At 50.2% G+C, this 15,551-nt stretch overlaps 1 protein-coding gene across 7 annotated transcripts in view; it reads right to left on the bottom strand.

Annotated features, from left to right (window-relative positions):
* NCK2 (NCK adaptor protein 2) overlaps positions 1–15,551 on the bottom strand; it is a 133,172-nt gene that overhangs the window by 83,523 nt on the left and 34,098 nt on the right. The window lies entirely within an intron of this gene.

Consider the following 15,551-nt stretch of genomic DNA (forward strand, 5'->3'; position numbering starts at 1 on the left):
CAATAATGTGGAACGGAAGAGATCGTGGGGCAAGCGAAATGAACCACCAGCCACAGCAAAAGCCGGTCTTCCTCCAAAGAAGGTGGTGTTGTGTCTGTGGTGGCGTTGGAAGGGAGTCCTCTATTATGAGCTCCTTCCAGAAAGCCAAACGATTCATTCCAACAAGGACTGCTCCCAATTAGACCAACTGAAAGCAGCACTCGACGAAAAGCGTCCAGAATTAGTCAACAGAAGATGCATAATCTTCCATCGGGATAACGCAAGATCGCATGTTTCTTTGATGACCGGGCCAAAACCACTACAGCTTGGCTGGGAAGTTCTGATTCATCCACCGTATTCACCAGACATTGCACCTTCGGATTTCCATTTATTTAAGTCTTAACAAAATTCTCTTAATGGAAAAAAATTCAATTCCCTGGAAGACTGTAAAATGCACCTGGAACAGTTCTTTGCTCAAAAAGATAAAAAGTTTGGGGAAGATGGAATTACGATGTTGCCTGAAAAATGGCAGAAGGTAGTGGAACGACAAAAGGGGGAATACTTTGTTCAATAAAGTTCTTGGTGAAAATGAAAAATGTGTCTTTTATTTTTACCTATAAAACCGGAGGCACTTTTTGGCCCATCCAATAGGATAATAGTAGCAAGGCATCTGGGTCAACTTCCTACTTTGTGCAATTTGGTTAAGATGTGAGGGAGCTGGATGAAGGGTATACAGGAATTCTTTGTACTATTTTTGCAACATTTTGTAAGCCAAAATGTATTTCAAAAGTAGAAGTAAAACAAATTAATTTTAAGTGTGATGAAACAGCATACTGCAATGGGTGGCAGTGGGCGCAGGTGCTCACAGGCTGGTGAGGAAAGTACAGAGCCACACGGCTCCACGGGGAATGCGGGTAGGACGTATCAAAATGGACCGAAAGGACAGGGCCGGAATGCCATCAGTAGGCAAACCGTTTAATAAGTAGCACCGTACTGAAGCGTCATCCACCTGCACAACAGGATGCATGTCTCTAAGTTCTAAGTAGGCAAGACTTCCAACATACATACTTCACTCAGAAAAGTAAGGTAAGGACATGTTGGGTTCTTCTCCGCAAATGTATTTACCCACGAAGAATCTTAACTACCACTTTGCTGCCCAGTTAAGCTGCCTGTAATTACAGACCCGCAGTTTACCCTCCTGCTGAGATACATCACCCGATTGAACTTAACTGTGTACCAGGAACCTTGGTGGGTTCACCACAGGCTTCTCCACCTAAATAATACATAAAAACATGATTTTAACCCAAGCTACGCAGATCCTTGGGGAACCTCACTAGTCCCTTGTGACGACATGAAGATGAAAGCATTCCACGCTTCATCCATTTCTTCTCTCCAAATCAGTCCCCAAACTCTAAGGCTACTTTTTATTAAATCGAAATGCAATTCACAGACCATAAAAATTCACCAACTAAAGTGTACGATTCAGTGGTTTTACTTATCTTTAAAAATAAGTAAAGGAGAGGTGTCTTCATATTATAAGAAGAAAGAGGCAGAAAGCCAGAAGAAAACAAATGGCTTGAGTAACCTAGTACTTAGCGATTTCCAGAACATTCTGGATGTACACACAAGAAACCGTGGCCTTGGCCCTGCTGAGGCACCATCTGGATGCCTGAGACAGAAGGGAGGCTTCCCTTGATGTTAGGTTTCAGCTGCCTTTTAAAAAAAAAAAAACATGCATTGAAATTTTTAAAAAATTTTTTTCGACAAAATGATAATAGAAGAAAACAAAACTTAACAACAAGTTAACTTTAACTCCTACGCCTTTCACAGAATATCAAAATCCCACAGATAGTTATGTTCAAACACGCATCTTCGGGAAGTAGGAGATAATTTAATCCTGGCTCTGAAATAGATGGATCACGACGGTAAATTAATGAAAATGGAGTTGTAATTTGGTTCTCCTAGGAAATGACTTGAATCGATTAATACAGCTGGTCATCTGCAGTCAGACCTGACTTAAGGCGATGAAACTGCTCGGGAATCTGCAGTCAGCGTCAGAACCTTTAACAAGTTATGAAACCATAAACCGATGAGTCCACGCTACATCGCTGACAGAGTCCTTCAGTGCCAGATTTCTGAGCTGGTTTTCTTTTCTAGAAGCATCCAGCTTCTATGGGAAGGCAGACACCAATAGGATTTCCCAGTTTAAGGCCTTTTGCTTTGTTTTAACTGCTTACGGTTACCAAAGGCTTGGTACCCACCCCTAAGCCCGACCGCGGAAGACTCGCAATGAATCCATGACGTCTTCCTTTACTGTTACGAGGAGCTTTGTCCACCGCTGGGCAGGGATCCCACAAGGCCAGGACCGTGACCCCCATCAATCCTGAAGCCTGAGGGGCTGTCTGGAACGTGGTCCCCCCATACCTGCGCAGGAGTGCTTAAGAACTTCATCCCACCTGCCCCCATCAGAAGGCCACCTGCCGCTAGGGGTGCCCTCTTCTCCTCCTTGGAAAGACGTGGAAACCACTTTGCCCTCACAGGGCACTACTCCCTGCCCTAGACCTGCGTTCAACTCCCACCACCCAAAAACAACACACACCGTTTATTTCTGTGCTGAATAAATTAAAAAATCAACCAAGGCTTCAGACCCCTGTCAACATTTAGGGGCTGCCCCCAAAGCTAGTATAAACGCTGAAATAGGGGTGAGTCCTTCCAAAGGTTCTCAGTGTCCAAGGGAAGAGGCCTGTAAGTCAATGTCAACTCTTCCTGAGAGGGGATGGGGGGAGGCAGGGGAAACACTGAACAAAAAAGGTTGGTGGCATAAGATGCCAGTCAAAGGCCTAAAAAGGATAATAAATGTTATGTCTTGGGGCAGGGAATCTAAAATCAAAAGGGATTTTGGTGACTTGATCTATTTCTGCAGGACCACCCTTGTAACCATCACAGGACACTTTCACCCCCATGAGTGCCATCCAAGCAGCCCCAGGAGTCAAAGTTCACAGGAAAACGTTGAACAAAATGATCCTATTAACCCAGCTCCCCAGGGCTGATGACCTGTGAGCCGTCACCTTAGTGTCTGACTTGCCCATGACACCTCTACCTTTCCACGGGATCAACCCGTACTGCGCTCACTTGTGTCACAGAGACATGATCAGTGTGTGTCCAGATGGCTGAACTGACCTGGTGGAGGCTGGGCGGTACTGGGGAGGGGAAGAGCGGTGACGCAGGACCTTAAGGAAGGACACCACATCACCTGTCCCCTGCATCACCACAGGCAGGAGGGATGCTGAGATCCAAGGCCAGCAAGTCCATCACAGCACCGGACACGACCACCTCCAACACCTGCTTCCGGCGCCCCACGATCACACTCCGGGCCCCCCTCTGCTAATGCTCGAGGGCAACCAGGGCCCTCGCCGACACCCCTCAGGTGTCCCGACGTGAGAAAAGGAGCGAGCTCCACATCCATGTCACCTTAAACCACAACGGGATGGAATCACTCACCCCTCTTCTTAGTTGAAACTGAGTATCTCATAAGACACTGAAGGGCGGCACGGAAAGTACAGAGATGGGAAGAGTTCCCCCAGAGGAAGGGGGAATGTCATCAATGACAAGAGAACTTCCTAAGAGCAGCAGAGCTGCCCACCTCCCACTGGGCACCTACACTCACATGTGCCTTTGAATGAACGTCTTTCATAAGCGGGTAGCACGTCAGGATCCGCTGTGAAGTTGCAGTGTCACCAGAATCACAATTTCAACTTCAAGCACTTTAAACCGTCCTGCTGGTGGGTGTTCCACGTGCCTGCACCGAACAAGAAATCCCGTATTCCCGAGACACGTCACAAAGCAGGATCTGCTTCCTCCAAAATACTCGGTCACACACAGGGTTTTTACGCCAGAGTGAAGGAAATGGCGCTTTCTGGTGCTGGGCTCTCCCTCCACACAAGCCGGCAAAGCACAAGTCGTTGATGTTCTCCTGTCTTTTCATTGTAAATGGTTTACGTTTTCCTAAAGCCTTAGAGGTAAAAATCTAGTTTTACTGGAAAAGAAGGGAGAAAAGGGAGGAAAAAGAAGAAAGGGAGGGAGGGAGGGAAGGAGGGAGGGAAGGAGGCAACCCAAGCTCTCAAGGCCCCTTGGAACCAGGCGGGGCTTCTGACCAGACGCACGGACACGGACACGGGGCCTGATGCTTCTTGGCTGGAGGGCTGCCCCACGCGCTGCAGAAGCTGAGCGGCTCCCCAACCCTCCCTCGAGCTGTGATGATCGAAAACATCCCCAGACATCTGAGGTGATGCCACCCGTTCCCTGGGGATGAAATCACCGGGCTGAGAACCGCTGAACTAGAATACATGTAAATTAAACAGGCCAGGTTTGGGTTTTTTTTAAAACAGCAAAAATAAGACAGAAATATTCATGCATTTTCTAACTATTTTGGAATAGGATTAGAATATTTAGGCGGCAGTCGCCTTAATTATCCCTTCCAAAATAACCGAGTAAGTAGGCACACACGGTTTAACTCAATGTCATGATTAAGATACAACTTGCCCCATCATTAGAAGGCAACCCTTCAAACTCTAGTTTGGGGTAAGTGTATAGCCTGTGCTATTGTTTATTTAAGAAAACATCGAGTATTAAAAACAAATATCTAGGGCTTCCCTGGTGGCACAGTGGTTGAGAGTCCGCCTGCCGATGCAGGGGACACGGGTTCGTGGCCCGGTCCAGGAGGATCCCACATGCCGTGGAGCGGCTGGGCCTGTGAGCCATGGCCGCTGAGCCTGCACGTCCGGAGCCTGTGCTCCACAACGGGAGAGGCCACGACAGTGAGAGGCCCGCGTACCACAAAAAAAAAAAAAAAAAAAAAAATCTAACTTATGAAGACATGTATGTGTTTGCATTAGAAAGCAATAAATACAAGGGGGAAAAGAAAAATCATCCGTTTAAAAATAGCGATGGAAGGAGAGAAGAGAGAAACACAAAGCGAACCTCTCTGAGGACATTCTTTTGGCTCTGGACCATGTAAACAGTTTACATAATTATAAACCAATATTAATTTTTTAAGTCCTAAAAATCAAAAGCAGAATGGAAACAAATTAACCAAATTATAAATTGAGGTTGTGGCATTAACACAGAGGGAAAATACTCTGAAAGACTTTGAAGCTCAGTCATTTGACTACATTTTCCTAGTGGGATAAATGGTGAGGACAAAACATCTTCAGCTGTTTTCAGTACTCACGGTGTTGGCAAAAGTATTGGTGGAGGTATCCTAAACCTTTCTATGATTTGTGTATAAATAAAGTAGGATAATCAAGCGAATAAGTGATTACGTTCATGTTCTTAGGGACAAAAATTTTCGGCCTAAGAGAAAACAGATACAAATATAAAATCAAAGAAGTAAAATACCTTGTAATTCTAATTTTGAATTAAAAATCGTGTAAATTTACAATAGATTATGTTAAAAAAAATAGATCAAAACAATACCACCTTTGTCCACTGACCAGCCCCAAACACAATGGCCAACCAGGGAGCACTGAGCATCCCTGAATCCCAAACTGTGGTCCCCGAATTCCATCTCCTACTGAAGGGAGCCCGGCCTGGGGCAGACACTGGCCTAAGCAGCCTGAAGCCCCACCAACCACCCCCAGGCAGCCGGCACTGGACGCAGCTGGGCCTCCCCACAGCAGCAAGGATGTCAGCTGCAAGCGACGGAAACACTTGAGAAACGCCGGAAATCACGAGCTCCTGATTTCTCTAAAACCAGACAAAAGCCTCACTAGTGGCTTATGAGGATGCTGGGGAAGCAGCACTATTTCTTCTGAAAACTGCCAAGTAAAGCACTGATCTCCCAGCATAACTGGGCCTTGGACACAGCTGCACGCTCTCCTCGCTGGGCTGGTACATGTGGAAGGGCAGCCGGGGCCGAGGGCCAGCATCCCTCTGGAATGATGAACCACTGACCATGGCCACAACCTCCACGCCTCCCGTGTCCCCCTGATACCAAGCAGGACCTTGTGGGGCTCCTGGGCACAGAAACCTTTCTGCCTTCCCCACTTCCTGATTACAGGAAATAGGCTTCATTCAGCCTCCAGAACCTTCCCTGAGTTCCAATGGGCAGATTCAAGCAGTTGGTAAATAGGGAAGGGAGGGGATGCAGAGACCAGGGAGAAACAAACAGTCGAGAGAAACAATAGCGCAGCCTTGGGGCAGGTCCTGGTTCCCCTCAAGGGATGCACACAACAATATCTTTGAGCTGCTTTGCAGGTACTGAAACCCCCTCCAGGCGGGAGAAGTTCACTGTCTGCTGCTCACAAGCACGGAGACCCCAGACCGGTTGGAACCAAAAGGTTGATGATGCCGACTCCCGATGACCTCAACACCAGCCAATCAGAAGAGTGTCCACGAGCTGACCACGCCCTCTTTGAACCATTACTATGAAACTCCTCATTACCCCCTCCAGGTTGGAACACACAGTCTTGAGGGCATTAGCCCACTGTGGCCCCCTTTGCCTGGCAAAGCAATAAAGCTCTTCTTTTCTACTTCACTCAAAACCGTCTCCGAGATTTAATTCGGTGTCAGGATCCAGAGGCCGGATTCGGCTTCACCCTGACAGAAGCACGCATGGTACCCTGGAGTCATCTTGCCAGAAAACCTGACGAGAATCAGCCCTCCATCTGGCCAGCGGTTTACAGGACACACGAGGACACAGACGAATGCTTAACGGGGGTCTAGTTAGCAAACCGCAGCAGTGGGAAACCCAAACTGGGGACAAAAGACCCGGTTCCTGCAACCCGTCAATCCACAGCGGGGAAAACATGATTCCACTGCAGTGTATGGACCTTATTTGGATCTTGCTTTGAACAAGCAATTTTTCAATAAAATGTTTGAGAGAGCTGGGAAATTTGAACATTGGCTGCCTATTCGGTTCAGTTATTAATTAACAAAAATGAATAAGGAATTTTTGTTACTGGAATATTTCCTATGATATTTTCAGATGAAAGGATATCTGGGATTTGCTTTAAAAATAAATTGTTGGAGAGGGTGGCAGTTTAGATAAACAAGACTGGCCGTTAACTGGTAAGTCCTGAAGCTGACGTATGCATGATTCGTTCTTTGATTCCACCTTATGAAAACTACACTGAATTGATTACACTGTGAACTAAGAAGTCCCATCTTACAACAGGACAGCATCAGAAGATATGAGAGCTTGAAGGGCCTTTAGAAAACTCCAGGCTCCAGACTGCTTTCTACACACGAAGGCCAGCGAAGCAGCTCCAGGGCAGAGAGCTGTTACCCGCGAGGCCACGACGGGCACCTCCTGTCTCTCCAGTTATCAAGGCCTGAGCGGGTAGAGGAGGTGGGGGAGGCCACAGAGGAATCGCTACAGAGCCTCGTGCACACTGCACGAGCCTGCGGTTTACAATCAACTGCTCAGACACTAAGGCCGTTCCTGTTGCTTCTGAACATACTTCCAAAAAAAAATTTAAAAAGGTTTTTAGCAGGTTGAACTCCCCCCGGCTACCCGGCCAAAATGAAATCCGTTCATTCGATAGTCTCATCTATGCAAAGGCTGCATATACAACAGATATTAAAACATTTAGTGTTGGGCTTCCCTGGTGGCGCAGTGGTTAAGAATCCACCTGCCAATGCAGGGGACACGGGTTCAAGCCCTGGTCCAGGGAGATCCCACAGGCCGCGGAGCAACGAAGCCTGCGTGACACAACTACTGAGCCCGCATGCCACAACTACTGAAGCCCACGCACCTAGAGCCCGTGTTCCGCAATAAGAGAAGCCACCGCAATGAGAAGCCCGCGCACGGCAACCAAGAGTAGCCTCCACTGGCCGCAACTAGAGAAAGCCCGCGTGCAGCAACGAAGACCCAATGCAGCCAAAAAAAAAAAAAAAAATGTAGTGTCCTACGAAAACACAGTGACTAACAGCAGCTGTGTCTTTTTCACACCGATCAGACTCTGCACACTCCTCCCGGCTCATGGGCGACAGGAAGGGTGTGAGGCCCTGATACATCTGAATTATAAAATAATAGAAATGAAAACCTGCATCACGTCCCTCCTTACAGAGGTCACGGTGACCAGTTCTAGCATAAAGTGAGCCAATTAGAAATGCTCCTTCCTCCAGAAAAGGTGACCACATAAAACAAAGGAACACATCGGAGTGCTGTATAAACATAAACTACACACATAAACATACAAGGGTAAGGACATCCCAGGGACGGTGAATCGAATCACTGCTGGAAGCGCTGGCTGGTGAGGACGGTGGGAGGGAGAACGTGCATTCCCTGAACCCACACCCCATACGCCCTCGGCCCCTGCCGGCCCCAAAGGACAGTCATCCTGAAATCCGCACAGCTCACTAGTCTTCTGGGGTGAAGAGGCAGAGATGAGAGCACGGGGGGTTAAAGGGGGGCAGAGGAAACATGACCAAGTCCTTACAGTGCGGCTGTAATTGACATCCCTACCCAGGCTCCTCCAGGTGAAATCCACATTCTCTTACAAATTACTAGAAATTAAACCCTAAAGGGAAGGATTAAAGCTCTTCTGCTCTAAGCACTTCATTTAACAAAGGAGAAAAGGCAGGTGCAGGACGGGTGAGCCCCAGGCCACAGGGTTTCGGGGCGGCTCACAGTATCAGGCGCCTTCGGTTACGCTGGTCCAGGGTATTTCCAGAGCCCCAAAGCGTCCTGAGCTGGAAGGGCAGCACCCCTGCAGTGTCCTCCAACTCCTGTCAAGTTCCAGTGACAAGACAACTGTCCTCGGGGTTTGTGTGCTCATGTCAAAGGGGGGTCGTCGGGTTCTGGCTGATTCTTTATGAACCCCTGGGGGCGACAGCTCTCCTCGCCGGCCACACGGGAGTGGACTAGCCAGCTAGACCCCTCCTGGGCCACAACTCAGAGGCCTGAGCTGAAGAGGCGAACACTCCACCCACGTCCTGACCGTGCACACCAGCTGGCGGTGAGAGGCCCACCTGGACAGGGGACTCCCTCCCCCAGGTGCTCAGAGAACAGGGGCACCTTCAGCCCACCCGGCGCCCAGCTGTTCGCCTGCAAGTGAGGACAGGCTGGGGGCAGCAAGACCCTCCCATGGGTGGTGAGACACTCCATGCAGCCTCGCCTGGAACCGGAGTCCCTACCGGGCTCCCCTGGGATGGGGGGGGTGGCTCGCGAGGAGGGGCCAGCGGAGGTTCACGGGGGCTCCCAGGCCCCCTGCCCAGGGATCCACTTTCCAGCGGGCCACGTCACCCGCGCCAGGCCCAGAGCCTCACCCCCTGCCAGCCAAGGCGCCTGAGAGGCAGAGCCCAGCATTGATTACCACCTTGAGTCAACTGTGCGAGAGCCACTAAAAATAGGAGATAAGCGATTACACAGGCTGCAGGAAGGGAGGAGACGAGAGTCTGCAATCATAATCGCATCAAAAGCGCCGTTTCCTAATGGCTACTTTCACATGTAAGACGCGTGCAGGCCCTCCTGGGGGCTCCGAGGAAGGAGAAATGGGGTACCGCATATTTAGCTCACAAACCAACTCTTAATCCCTCCCATCACACAAACAGGGGATAACATTTCACACGGCAAAAGCAACGAACACTGAGGTGTTTGGAGATGGGCCACTTCTGTTCTTTTGCGTTCAGTGCATGCCTGAGGGCACCCGGATGTTAGACTCCAAGGCAGACACCCCCCATCAAAGCAGGGAGAAGGCAGAGCCAACATCCACGTGTACAAGGTCAGCTAAGCTACCAACGCCCGGGCTGTTCCTCCTTACCTCGCGGCTCCACCTGCGCCCGGACCAGCGGGCCAGCGGCAGCATCGCCTGGGAGCTTCTTAGAAATGCAAATTACTGGGGCCCACTCCAGACTCCTGAGGCAGGAACTGGGCACGGGTGGGGTGGGGGTAGCATTCTGTGTCTTAAAAAGCCATCTGGTTAATCTGGAACAAGTTCAAGTTTGAGAACCAGGAAACACAGGGCCGGATCCTCACAAGAGACCGTGACGGGCAATAATGCTTTACTGGGTGTTTTTCAGACCTTTATATTGGCAATATTATTAGGATGGTACCTGGCAAGAGAATCAACTTCATCAGAAAGACTCAGAGAAACTTCTTCACTGGGAAAGAACTCTCTTATTTGGATCAAAAGAAGTCGGTTAATTTTTTTCTCCTTGAAAGAAGTTACTAAACACCCGGGTTCAAGTTCACCCTCGGCCTGGTCATCACCCCACGGGAGGGTCCCGGTCAATCAGCTGAGGAAGGAGGACAAGTTCAGGCCCTGGACTGGCCCAAGCACTGGAGACTGGAGGCCTGGGGGAGGGGAGACTGGCGGAGAATGTGCATTAAACAGGTCACGGTCATCATACAGTTTCAATAGGAATTTGTCTCTAGCCATTTAGAATTCTGGAAAGATGAAATGCAACTCCGATACATTTTTAAGAACTGAAACCAGCAAATGAGAGCTCTGTGGTGCTCTCTAGTCCTCCTGTGTCAAAAACACACAGAATCAGTACAGACGGCTTTTGTCTTAAGGCACAGGGAACTGAATGGCAATGGTTTATAACTGACTTAAGCTCTTCTAGAATGAAGAAAAGGAAAGAAGCAAACAAGGGGGGGAAATATGCCTTTTATGGATATAGAACACTGGAAGGAAACAAACACCAGGAAGCCCTGGGAGAAGGGACGCTGGGGGAAGGTCGGTCAGTTCTGCAATCGGAAACAGAAGAGTCTTACATGCCCTACACAAACTGTGATAGGTGGTACAGCTACACATACAGACGTAAATGTTTAAAGGTACAGTGTTCCTATGATTGGGCTGGCCAAAAAGTCTGTTCGGTTTGGAGTGACCAAAAGACACATTTTTCATTTTCAGCGAGAATTTTATCGAACAATGTATTCGCTAACTGAACGAACTTTTTGGCCAGCCCAATATCTGACAAGAGATGAGGACAAAAGCAACAGTAGTTGCAGAACGTCTATCCCTGTTAAGAAGAACAGTTAATCTGGGGAGACAGACAGCACCCACGGGGCTGCCGGGGGCCGGCAGGTGCCAGGTCCTTTACAGCGTTAACTTTCACGGCCCTGAGTGGAGGGAACCCCCAGGCATCTTGTGCCCAGAGAGGGGTGGGCACAGCGCCGAGGGGAGGCAAAGGCCAACCCCAAGGTGGGGAGGCCAGGCCCCCAGTCACAGGCCTTCCGGGGCCAGCCCAGGGGCGCTGGGGCGGCCGGGACGAGCGGGGTGCCGGGCACCAGGCCCTGCACCCAGCTCGCGCTCAGGTGGCGGTGACTGTGTCTGTCCAGCACTCTAGTCACGCTGCCCTCCACAGGAGAGTGGACCCATCAAAGGCCGGATGAGTGGATGAATTAACTGGTAGAGAAACGGACGGCGGAAGGGACATGAGAATAAGGCTGGTGAGGCAGGAGGTAAAGGAGAAATGCGACAGCCACACGTACGTAGATGAAAAGACGCGAAGAAAAAGAGGTGCAAGATGCTCAGTGCCGAGGAAGGCGGTCTGGGTTGAATCGTTGGCCTCTCCCTCGGGTATCTTTCGGGAACGGACCTATCTCACCACCAGCAGCTACGAGCAGGGGCTCGCTGGAGCACGCCAGCGAGGACAGACAGGCACAGCAGGTCCCGGGAAGTAAGCCCCCTGCCCCGACCTCCTGCCAAGCCCCAAGGCAAACGGCACCTCGGGGCAGGGGAGGGGAGGGTTCCAGGCTGGGGACACTGGAATGACACCAGCCAGTCAGAGGAGCTCAGGCGGCTTCCAGGCCCCCGGAGCTGTTGTAAATCTGACATTTCCCGTATGCCCAGGGCAGAAAAACCCACTGGGTCCATGCAGAGTGTGAGAATAACCATAGTCCGGCTTTCCACCAGCTGTCTTTTGACTGAGTCCCTTTTATCTTTTTGGATAATAGGAATTACACCCCCATGACCATACCTCGACTACTCTCTCCTAGGACATCTCAAGGGAAGGAACCTTCCCACCAGGCCCCTTGGTGGAGGGGGGAAAGGACGGTCCCAGTTCTTTTCCCATCTGTCTATAAACACTACGGCCACCTCGGGCTCCAGCTGCCCAAGTGCACCCACGGTTTCCTAACTTCACCCACATCTCCACGCAACCAGCATCACAGGACGAACGACTTGTGTGTATCCTAGGAGCGCTGAAATGGGAAATGTCAGAAAGGCTAGTGGCCTGAGGTCACTCCCCTGCTGGCTCCTCGGGGCACGGACCGGTGGCTGGACCTCAGGCCCGGAGCAGGGAGCAGACGTGCCCTCCCCAGGCCAAGCCTTTCATGCCTTTGTTCCCAATTGTGATGGCGCTATGGTTTCCAGGAGGTGAAGCCAGAACCTTTCAATGGAAAGTTACAGAAACAGACTCACAGACATAGAGAACAGACTTGTGGCTGCCAAGGGGGAGGAGGGGTGTGGAGGGATGGAGTGGGAGGTTGTGGTTAGTAGGTGCAAACTATTACATACAGGATGGATAAACAACAAGGTCCTCCTGTAGAGCACAGGGAACTCTCTTCAATTTCCTGGGATAAATCATAATGGAAAAGGATATGAAAAAAGAATACATGTGTATAAGTGAATCACTTTGCTGTACAGCAGAAATGAACACAGCACTGTAGATCTACTCTACTTCAATAAAAAATAAATTTAAAAAAAGCAAGTGTTTATTACAGCCTGACCCACAGATGTGCTCAATTTAAATGGGAGTGATTATTATTTTTATTAGAGGAATGAATCAGTGCATTTATGCTCACCTATGTTGTAAAAACCCACAAACCTCTTCACACTGCACAGCCCTGGACCCTTCCCCACTGGGACGCGGGGAGAACGACATATATTCCTCTGCGCTCTCAGCACAGTGGTTCACAGTAGAAACACCAAGTGTTTCTTGGATTTAACGTGTCCCTTCGCCTCAGTTAAAGCAGCACCAACACTTACGGGCCTGAACAGGCTGTTTTCAACACCTTGCTACGGGACAGAATTAACCCCAACCCCTCCTCCCCCTTCCCCCACCCCCCAGCTCAACCAGCAGGTGGCAATGCTTCTCCCTGGGCACACCACTGGAGTGGGAAGAAAGATGGCAAATTTCTGTTCAAAATAACGTAGTAAACACTTTCCTGAATAAAAATGGATGACATCACTGCCAAATGCCATACACCGGACTGCGGCGTGGAGGCAGCATCCGACAGAAGGGACCTGCCCCTTAGCGGAAGTGGGTCCAGACAATTACACGGTGACCCTGAAGGGCATTTCATTTTGTCCTGCAAATCCCAAATTCATTCAGATTTCTGACTGTCCCAAGCAATAACATAAAGAAAGAACAGAAATGACTCCTACTTTGCGGAAGGAAAGTCCTTGTCACCCGTCCCCGGGGCCTCTGTGTGAATCCCCACCACACACTCAGGGAACGGGCTGCCTTGCTGTTTTCACTCTCGAAGAGCTGAAGTTTTCCATTTTTAATCTCTTACCAGAGAAAAATGTAACCTGGACATATTTATACAGGACTATTACTTGGAATGTTCATTGGGTTTCCTCATGCCAACCTGGTTTACAATCCCCAAGGCAGCAAAGTGGAAAAACTACACCCTTCTTCTAAGTAAGGGCTGCCTCCCTAGGAACCCGCCCACTGCGGGAACTACCACAGGTCAGCACACGCCAGTTCAGGTGCAAAGCTGACGGCCAGCAAGATGGGCCAGCTCGGAGTCACGTCTGCATCAAGCTATTTCACCCTAAAGAGAAAGCATGTTATACGTGAGCTCCATGCAGAGTCCCAGCACATGGGCACTCTGCCTTTGACCGAAAATTCTATCGGAGGCAACTCCTATCCAGCTGTAGACCAGTTCACATCTCAGTAACATCTAATCGGGAACAAATTAATGCAGAGACCGCTAACCGGGCCTCCATCCTTCCCATCTTCTGGGCTAGGCTCTAAGTCGTTTAAGACTTTTTTTCTCCTCCCTCAGCCCACCTATTTACTTCCTCATTAGCTTATTGGGTTCTTCTTTCAAAATATCTTTGGGTGACTTGCCCTCTTCCCTCATCCCTGGTGTCAACCTTGTCGACAAATATCTCACAGCAGCTGAGCCCATACCTCCAAGAACAAGAAGAGCAGCTACCATTTCAGGGCTCGCTGCCGGCGGGGCCGTCAGGGGAAAGGGGGAGGAGAAGGAAACAGAGCACAGCGAGGCCGGCGAGGCTGCATCCACCGCGATGGGAGGGTCCAGCTGAGATGGCAGCCACACCCATGCATTTCCGCCTCAAGAGCTAAAGGGGTGCCCTGATGCCTCCCAGGGAGGGGCCGGACTGGCTGAGCCCAGGCAAACCCAGGAACCCTCATACACTGCCTGCTGCCAGGGCTGAGCCTCGGAGGAGCCCCGAGAGGCCAGGTGCCTGCCCTGTGGGCCGACCTGTGCCAGGAGCACCTGCAAACATGCATGCGTCCCTCCACGGCCCCCCAGTGCCCGACGGGGGACCTGCAGGGGTCACAGCGGCTGAGGGAGGGAGTGGCAGGGCCTGCTTCCCGCCGCTCCAGGACCCATGTCAGCTGTTCCGTGCTGCAGTATTTTTATTTACAGAAAAGTGATTTATCCACAGCAACTTGGCGCTAGGGTTGCGAATTGCTAAGCGTGTCCTCTTCTAACAGATACGAGGCTGGTCTTCCACCTGCCGTGCTCAGAGCAGTGACGTCTCTGAATTTACCTGTGACACGGCAACTGTACAAGCCCATTCGAGGGACAGGCCAGCACCCAACAGCTGAGCCGGGGTCGGGCCGAGATGGCCATGGAAGAAGGTTGGACGGACGTTCTTTTTTCCCCTCCCAACTGCACCCATCACAGCCGGAGCACAGCAAAGGGCACCTGGCCCTATGCAACTGGTATCCTGGTAAGAAGACGCAGACACACAGGGGCTGCCACGTGAGGGATTCGGGAGGCAAGGATGGGCGCCCACGACCTGGGAACCTGAAGCTGGAAGGGGCCAGGAGGGACCGACTCCCTTGCAGGTTACAGAGGGAGTGTCAGCGCCCTGACTTCCGACTTGCAGCCTCCAGAACTGTGAGACAACAGGTTTTTGTTGTCTTAAGACACCCAGTTTGTTGCCACAGCCCTAGGAAACCGATACAGTGAGTTTCTGGGAACTCGGGGAGGCCCCCAAGGCCAGACGGTGGCCGTTCTTCGGAAAGGCTCCAGCCTCGACGGCCGACGCCCTACAGTTCAGCGAAATCTAAGTAGCACCAAGGAGCCAGACCTGATAAAGAAGCAAAGGACTTCCTCTTCGACTTTAATAACTGGGGGGCTTTTAAAAACGGCTGTAAAGCCATACACAAAACACGAAGGATTCTTTTAGAGCTGGATCAAAGAAATTAAAAACACCTGGGATCAGACACTTGCTCTCACATCTCTGGGGAAAGAAATACACTGTGATAATCGCTCAACTCACTGACCACAAAACAATGCTCTTTGAAATTTATAATGCTCTGAAGAAATACCAAAAGAAGTGACTTAATCATTTACACAAAATAAAAGCTTTAATAGGGGAGGGTCAAGAAAGTCACCTCCAGGGGATACGTATTGA

Source organism: Orcinus orca, chromosome 13 (assembly GCF_937001465.1).
Source record: "Orcinus orca chromosome 13, mOrcOrc1.1, whole genome shotgun sequence".
NCBI classification, from domain to species: domain Eukaryota; kingdom Metazoa; phylum Chordata; class Mammalia; order Artiodactyla; family Delphinidae; genus Orcinus; species Orcinus orca.